This window comes from Papaver somniferum, chromosome 9 (genome assembly GCF_003573695.1).
Source record: "Papaver somniferum cultivar HN1 chromosome 9, ASM357369v1, whole genome shotgun sequence".
NCBI classification, from domain to species: Eukaryota; Viridiplantae; Streptophyta; class Magnoliopsida; order Ranunculales; family Papaveraceae; genus Papaver; species Papaver somniferum.
This window is the reverse complement of record NC_039366.1, coordinates 111,116,532-111,125,549: the sequence shown is the minus strand read 5'-3', so window position 1 is coordinate 111,125,549 and position 9,018 is coordinate 111,116,532.

The window sequence follows — 9,018 nt, the reverse complement described above, 5'->3', positions numbered from 1 at the left end:
TTATTTTTAAGTTGCTCGCACCTCTTGTCGAGGGAGACTTTTTCACACGCATATTTGTCATAAGCGCCTGGATTTCTCTTCTATCCTTAGCTTCATAAAATGATACATACAAGAACAATTAGTAGTAATGTCGTAAAACTTCTGGACAGGCTAACACTTTTATTAATGTGATGGTGAATTCATGAGGATAACATTTTTGACTTACTGAAGCTATTCTGCGGATGTAATCACTAATTTTAATGGGTGGGTTAACTATTGGCCCCTATCTATGTTAGCTATGAGTTCTTATGCATGCTCATTATTAAAATTGACATAATGATGTGCCAAATTAAAGGCATGCTTGATCAGAAATGCATACATTTGTAAAAATTCATTTCCAAATTAAATCACATGGAGATATGCTATACCATTTTATTTTCAAATCGTTAATCTTCAAGAGCGAGCAAGGGGGTATTTAATACTCAAATTGGTATGATACGATATTTACTAAGTTGAGTACTTTACGAAAATAAATAAATATGTGGACTTGCTTCAGAACTAATGCATCATCGTATGCAAACAGACAAACATCATATACATTTCTTAGTGCTCAACTAGGTGACCGACATGCTAAGTCATTGTATGGGTGCGTAGTATCAGCGTGTATGGACAAGAATTTGATGTTGCACAAGTCATATACTTTAAAAGAAACATGTGGACATGCTTAAAAATAAGATCAAGAGTTGTAAATCTGGGAAGCAGAGGAATAAGTAAATTATTACCGCCATGGTATTTTGGGTTCAGAGCACACGTCTGTTTCTTCATCAGCAGATGTAGACATCGTTTCACGACATGGTGTGCTTTGAGGTAAGGTTTTCTGCAACCTAGAGTCTGGACGTCTTGCCAAGCTCGGGCTTGTTTTAAAGCTACTTCTCCATGACGCTCGTTCAGTCCTTGAAGTGACATCGTCTGTCTCTCCTTTCTTGTGCTCAATCGATTAGCAGGAACTGTAAAGTGGGAAGACGCTTGTAACAAAGATTCTGCAGTGGTTAAACATACACGAGCTATGACTGTGACGGTTTAAAACCATAAACATTGAGTTGATGAGTTGGGTGCTGGTTTGCTGCTTCATGGCGCTGTTAACCGCTCCTGTGGTGTTCATACATATGAGTTGGTGGTGGTTGTTATCGCTTCTTAGAGTGGCAGGTGCTGAAGACGACGCATTGAGCATCAGCTGTTGGTGAAGACGCGTTGAAGAGGTAGTGAAGAGGCGTTGAGAGTGATGAAGACGCGTTGAGCATTAGGTGACAGCCGCTGGATGTATGGGCGTTGAGGGTACAAGCGTCGATGACGGCGACGCTGTTCTGATACGTTCAAAAGGTGCTGGGGAGAGTGAACAGACGTTGGGGTTCAGTTGGGACACCGCCATGCTGAGTTAGGGAAATTGGAGAGAGAGAGGTGGAGGCGCGGATAAGGAACAGGCGCTGGAGAGAGTTGAGGCGTTTTTCTCAGTGGGTTGCTGGTCTCGTCCTTGGCATGAGGAGCATTAGGGGCATTTTCAAGAGCTGAACTGGTAGTAGCTGGAACCGATGCTCTCTTCCCCATCTTTCTTTCTATTGTTCTTGCATCCTTGACTTGTGGAAGAATTTCTCGCATGTACTTCCATTGTTTGCCTTCACCGCTAATACAATTCAAAAAGTCAAGCATTGATTGATAAACATCCAATTTTTAATTTTAGGGCACTCTAAAACTCCACTAGATACCCTGATTTCATCTCCAACCTCAAAATTTACACCTCCAATACCAAAATTGAACATACCAAACTCACAAATCAAATACGAATTAAGTCTGAAATTTAATTTCAATATGAAAATTTTAGGGTAAACGATTAATTTCAATTTCAAATTTTGAGATCTTCAATCACAAATGAGAAAGAGAAAAACAGAAAGGGAATTATTTTCGGATGGTAACTATATGGGATTTAAAGAAGAAAAAGGAGGTTGTGATTTTGAGATTTGCGGTTTCTTTCTGTGTGTACAAATTTTCAGAAAAAGAAGGAGACGCAGACGGGGGCGCGTTATCTTCTAATTTTCACAATCCAACCATAAACAACCTAACCCCAAAATGGGTTATGTCTAACCATGCGTTATCTTTCTTCGAACCCCAATCAACTATTCAATTTGAAATTTTGATGTTAATTTTTTTAGAGTGCCCTAAAATTAGGTCCGAGTCTCTTAGTTGAGAGAGAATCCCTATTTATAGACATTTCTTACAATGAGAATGCCAAACATGTATCCTTTTCTATCTTTTCTTATCTTACATCTGTCCCTACATCATTACAAGTGTACCTTAGATTCTTCTTTATGAACCCAGACTTGGACTGTGCACGTGCCTGTCAACAGAGAAGGGACGCTATGTAGCGCTTTCTCTAAGATATGGGGAGACTTCCCCAGTCTTGGAAGGAATACTCTCTAGCACCTCTTCTAGGATATGGGGAGGCTGACATTCTACTTTCGCATTTTCCCGGTATCTATAACATTACGATGATTAAAAAGAAAAAGATTGAAGAATGATGACGTGAATTTGCTAATAAAGACATATATAGTAAAAAGCCATTGGTGATGATTGGATTGGTTCGGTACTATTGTATGCATGAACAAGCAGGAAAAAAGATTCGAACTTCAATAATTCTTATCAAAATATAATTTTGAGATGCCTTTTCTTAAATGTAGAAATCGGAAGATGGAATATCCAAGTATTCTTATGGTAAATCAAATGAAACCTTTTGAAACAAGGGGAAAAATCATTGGATCCATTTGTGATCTATCAATCTTCCACCAACGGGAATTGGGAAAGATCATTTCTAGCTAGCTAGGGTTTAAAGTTATTGGTTCTCATCTTCAGCTAAATCCATTTGTAACACCAAAAGGATCAGTTATCTCATCATAAGCTTTTCATCCATATAAGAACACAAGTTTCGTCTGAACTAAACCCATTTTTGAACAACTCTTCTGCTGACATTTCTAATACGAAGGACTTGATAAGAAATATTATAAAGTTAAAAGAATCAAAACAAATAAAATCTAAGAGAATATTTTATTATCAAATCTAAAGTGGGAGATCCAAATCGGACGGCTAAAACCCGCGTGTTCATTTTGGCTGTCACGCGAATGCGTGCTTGACAGCGCGACTCTAAGAACATATGTTTCTCATTAGAAGAGTCTAATCTGGTGTAATTTGACGAATGAAAAATCCAACGACCCGACCGCTTTTTTTTTTTTGAGTTGTGCGGACGACCGTGTTATAACACGACTCTTACATAATTAGTGCGGAAAGTAAAATATCACGTGCACACTCGTCGATATTATGGATTCCGGTTAGAATTAGTGTTGAAGAGTTGTTAACTTGTTGTGATTAGAAAATATAATTAGATCAGAAAATCCATAATTAAATTAAGAAATATGGTTAGATTTGAAAATCTATAATTAATATAGGAAATCCAGTCAGTTTAGGAAATCAATAACGAGATGTGTATATATATATATATATATATATATTAACCTGAAAAGAAGAAGCAAATAAAGAGGCGTGAGTTAATTCTGTGAAGTTTTGTTCATATCAGGTGAGAACTATGGCCCGAGCTCTTGTTCAGTCGATGAATATCGGTGTATATGGCAAAAGTCATAACAGTAAACAAAGAGGCGGCTCTGGAGCAGCCAACAAAATGTCATGTAAAATAGTGTTGATATGCGGGGAGGGTTGAGAATCTCAGCACCATCTTTGTAGATAGGAGGAGGTTTTAGTGTTGTACATAAGTTTCAACCCAAGGTTGCTATATCAGTATCTGCACCTCGTGGAAGGGGTAGTCAGTGTATTGCTAGAGCTATGTCGTCGTCGATTAAGAGATCCACGGAAGGGTATTAAAGTTATCAAGCTAGCACATGAAGAAGCGAGATGAATGGGCCATAATTATGTTGGTACTGAGAAGATATTGCTAGGGCTCATGGCTGAAGGAACTGGTGTTGCTGCAAAGGTTCTTAAATCTATGGGAATCAATTTAAAGGATGCTCGAGTGGAAGTAGAAAAGATCGTCGGGTTTGTTGCCGTCGAGGAGATACCATTTACTACTCTGCGTGTCTTGGAACATACCCCGGAAGAGAAGCGTGTTTTGGAACATACTCTAGAAGAGGCCCGAGAACTTGGACAAAATTATATTGACTCCGAGCATTGGCTGCTTGGTTTACTTCGTGAGGACCAATGCGTAGCTGTATGTGTACTTGAAAACCTTGGGGCCGACCCAAACAAGATCCGCACACAGGTTATCCAGATGATTGGTGAAGTTACTGAAGCGGCATAACCTGCAAGAGTGCGAGGGGTAATTAATAAATGATGTTTTCATTAGATATTGAGGTTTTGGTTACTGGAAGAACTCTTTTTTTTTCTTTAATTTCCGTGGAAGGTTTAGTCGTTGATTTGCTTATATTATCCCGTTCATGAAGATGAGCGTATGGTATAGGTTTTTTATTTTGGATTTCTCTTTAATTTGTTACCGAATAACATCCAATGTCATTCATACAGGGTGATATTTGAAACTAGAAAGATAAAAATAAAATAATATTTTATTCCCGCGTGTGATGATTTACATTGAAAATGAAATAAAAATAAAATAATGTTTCATAGGCTATATATATATATATATATACCGACACCATAACTTGGTAATGGAGAATAAGGAAGTTTTTTTTTAGCCCAATCTATTTTTTTTCTATATTAGAAACCCGCCAATAAGATTGCATATATGAAAAACTCGTAATTAGTTATAACAAGAATTCTTTATAAAAGTAACCTTCTATTTAATTAAGAAAATTAGTTCAATTAATAAAAAAAATGATAAATCATAATCCGTAAAACAACTCCCTGAAATACCTCCCTAGAATATGTTAGGTTTGGTGAAATTCTTCTCAACCAATAATTCCTAAAATAACTCCATAAAGTATGCGAGACTTGGTGTAAATTAATCCGTGAAATAACTTTCTAAAATATATGAGATTTTTTTTGGAAATTCGGTTTAATTTTAGTTTATGAAAATTTTGTTTTCTAAAATTCGTGAACATTCTAATTTTCACTGATTTTTATAGAAAATTCTATTTTTTACGTGTGCAATTTTTATAAAAATTTCAATTTTCCCTGTGATTAGTGTTGTGAAAATTTTATTTTTCATAAAACGTCAGGTGCAATCGAGGAAATTTTAAATTTTCACTTAGGAGAGATCCAGGAAAATTCTTGTTTTCATCCGGGATAAGCATCACTGGATTGTTGAAAAAGAATTCAATCCCACGATTGTTGAAAACTTTAGTTATAATCACTTGTAAAAATATCAGTTACCATCAATAACAATTACAATCACATATTAATAAAAATTATAATTTACACGAGTTCATTTCTAGTAGTCATAGAATTAACCGCAACAGGAGTTCTGTTTTGAATTATGGTGGGTTTTGATATAGAATTTTAAAGATGGGATTTATGAGTCCAGGGGATTTGGTGGAATTATGTTTCCCTCGTTACATTTGGTTGCCAAAATCCCTAGAATTACGTTTCCGACGGGATTCACTTTTTCAGCAAATTCTCCATATGGAGTCCGACGCCTCCTCCTTAAGATTTGCTGGGAAACTTATCAGGGGATTTTCCCTAGAATTACGTTTCCGACGGGATTCACTTTTTCAGCAAATTCTCCATATGGAGTCCGACGCCTCCTCCTTAAGATTTGCTGGAAAACTTATCAGGGGATTTATTGACCCACTTTTTATTCACTCCAAATCCCATATATATACAATTTTAAGATTTTTAGGGCAATGCCAAACAATACATAGACTTTAACACAAGAAAATTTTATGAATTTTAGGAATCTCAACTGAGTTACCAAACATACGATAGATTTACATGAATCCTAAAATTTATAATCCCGTGGAATTACAAATTCCTGGAAATTATGAATTCTGCAACCAAACCCACCATTAATGAAGGTGTGTAACTCACTTCTACTTCCACATGTAGACTTAACAAAGTAAGTGGGAACTTATGCATCTTTAACAAAGCTAATTGCACACTCATAATCAACGTCAAGAACACTAAATTGTTGAGTGGAAGCCTTACAAGTGGAAAGTTGGAGATCAAGACATTGTTTTGTTACTCGCAGTCACAGCATAAGCTATATATACACGAGCAAATAAAGAAAACTCTTTGAGAAAGAGGTGAATTATAAGTCTTTCAGAGAGAGACGCACTCAAAATCTTTTGGAGAGAGTGAAACATTGTTTAGATCCAAAAAATTAGGGCCATAAAATTCGTTAGAGAATGCTAACAAATAAAGTCTCCCCCATATTTGGTTCATATCAATTAACTGCTTATTTTTCTTAGAATTTTTATATTAGTAAAACGAATGGGAAAAGGTTAATTTAGTCATGTTAAAATGTGAAAATGTTAATCAATCTAGATGTTATTATTCTTAGCCGTAGATCTTAAAATTTTGGGTTACATATATATACCATCTTAATGATGGGTTTATAAAAGAGAGAGGAACCAAATTTGGGTTCCTCAAAAATTTCCACGTAGTTACGTGTAAATCAGCTTATGCTAAAAATATTAAATACTAACAGGGGTTAGTCCTCGAGTGATTTCGGGGGAGTTGAGTGCATTTTAAATCTTAGGGATTTTGAGAGAGTTTGAGAGAGTGTAGGGAGTTTGAGAGAGTTTATTAGAGGGAGTTTCGGGGAGTTTCGGGGAGTTTGAGAGAGTTCACTCCTAACTCATTCTCTTTTAAGAAACAATAAACCATTATTTGCAAATAACATTGATCTTTAATGAAAAGAAAAAAATAAATGAAAATGATCATATCTCTGTATCAATAGTATGTTATTTTGTGCAACGAGATAATTTTTTTTCCCTTCAATTTAACGGTCTCCATACAATTCTAACTCCCTTTGTTCACGAACATTTTCCCACATATCATCCGCTATACTCTTTCTCCATGCATTAGCTTCTTGACGTTGTTGTTCTTGAGTTTGTTGTGTCAAAATTTCATCGTCATTTACAAGCGTTGATGGATGGCTATCTTCCTCTTCCTCGACCGGAAACTCATCTGAACGGCATTCTTTTCGTAAGAAGTTGTGTAAGCCTGCACAAGCTGTCATTATCTCCGCTTGCACCTGATACGGAAATGGAGGTTGAGACTTAAAGATCAAGCCAATTAATGCATGATGACATAAAAAATTATGAAGATAGCTGTAAAGGAATTTTGTTTCACCGAAACACAGTTTCAGATTGTCCAATCTTTGCAGTAATAATACTTACCTGATCCTCTTGAAATTTTTACGGTACACTTACAACTCAATATTCCACAACACACTCAAAAATCATAGCATTCCAACGGTTCATTAAAAATATACAGAATTCAGTTCCAAAAATCATAGCATACAGAATTCAGTTCCGGATTTCTCACACTTTGGTGTACCTAAAGTGATCAGAACTTCATAAAATTTCTGAAGTAGGAAACCTTCATATATACAAACGTCATACTAAAATTTCAGCTTTGTCCGATAAGCGGAGAATGAGATAAATAGGAATCAATCCCCTATTCGGGATTTAAACTCAGCAAACCATAGTCATATATTGTGCAAGCTTTGCAGTAGAAAACGTGACCTGATCCGCGTGAAAATTTTACTGTACTTCTATAACAAGGTAAACTACGACATAATCAAATTTCATCATATTCCAACGGTTATATTTTAAGATATCATTATAACAAAAGCACCATATGAATTGGCTAAAACACGCCAATACGGAATGAAGTACGCCACTGTATTGAACTTTGGCATATAGAATAGAAGAGAAGTATGTGTCTAAATAAGATGACTTAACAAGTGATAGTTATTCTCAATGACACCCATGAAAAGTAGCAAGCCAATTAATGCATGATGACATAAAAATTATGAAGATAGCTGTAAAGGAATTTTGTTTCACCGAAACACAGTTTCAGATTGTCCAATCTTTGCAGTAATAATACTTACCTGATCCTCTTGAAATTTTTACGGTACACTTATAACTCAATATTCCAAAAAACACTCAAAAATCATAGCATTCCAACGGTTCATTAAAAATATACATTACTCTGAACCCGACTACTTTCAATACGTGCATACAGAATTCAGTTCCGGATTTCTCACACTTTGGTGTACCTAAAGTGATCAGAACTTCATGAAATTTCTACAGTAGGAAACTTTTATATATACAAACATCATACTAAAATTTCAGCTTTGTACGATAAGCGGAGAATGAGATAAATAGGAATCAGTCCCCTCTTCGGGATTTAAACTCAGCAGACCATAGTCATATATTGTGCAGGCTTTGCAGTAGAAAACGTGATCTGATCCGCGTGAAAATTTTACTGTACTTCTATAACAACGTAAACCACGACATACTCAAATTTCATCATATTCCAACGGTTGAATTTAAAGATATCATTATAACCAAAGCACCGTATGAATTGGCTAAAACACGCCAATACGGAATGAAGTACGCCACTGTATTGAACTTTGACATATAGAATAGAAGAGAAGTATGTGTCTAAATAAGATGACTTAAAAAGTGATAGTGATTCTCAATGACACCCATGCAAAGTATCAAGCCAATTAATGCATGATGACATAACAAATTATGAAGATAGCTGTAAAGGAATTCTGTTTCACCGAAACAAAGTTTCAGATTGTCCAATCTTTGCAGTACTAATACTTACCTGATCCTCTTGAAATTGTTACGGTACACTTATAACTCAATATTCCAAAGATGACATAAAAATTATGAAGATAGCTGTAAAGGAATTTTGTTTCACCGAAACACAGTTTCAGATTGTCCAATCTTTGCAGTAATAATACTTACCTGATCCTCTTGAAATTTTTACGGTACACTTATAACTCAATATTCCAAAAAACACTCAAAAATCATAGCATTCCAACGGTTCATTAAAAAGATACATTACTCT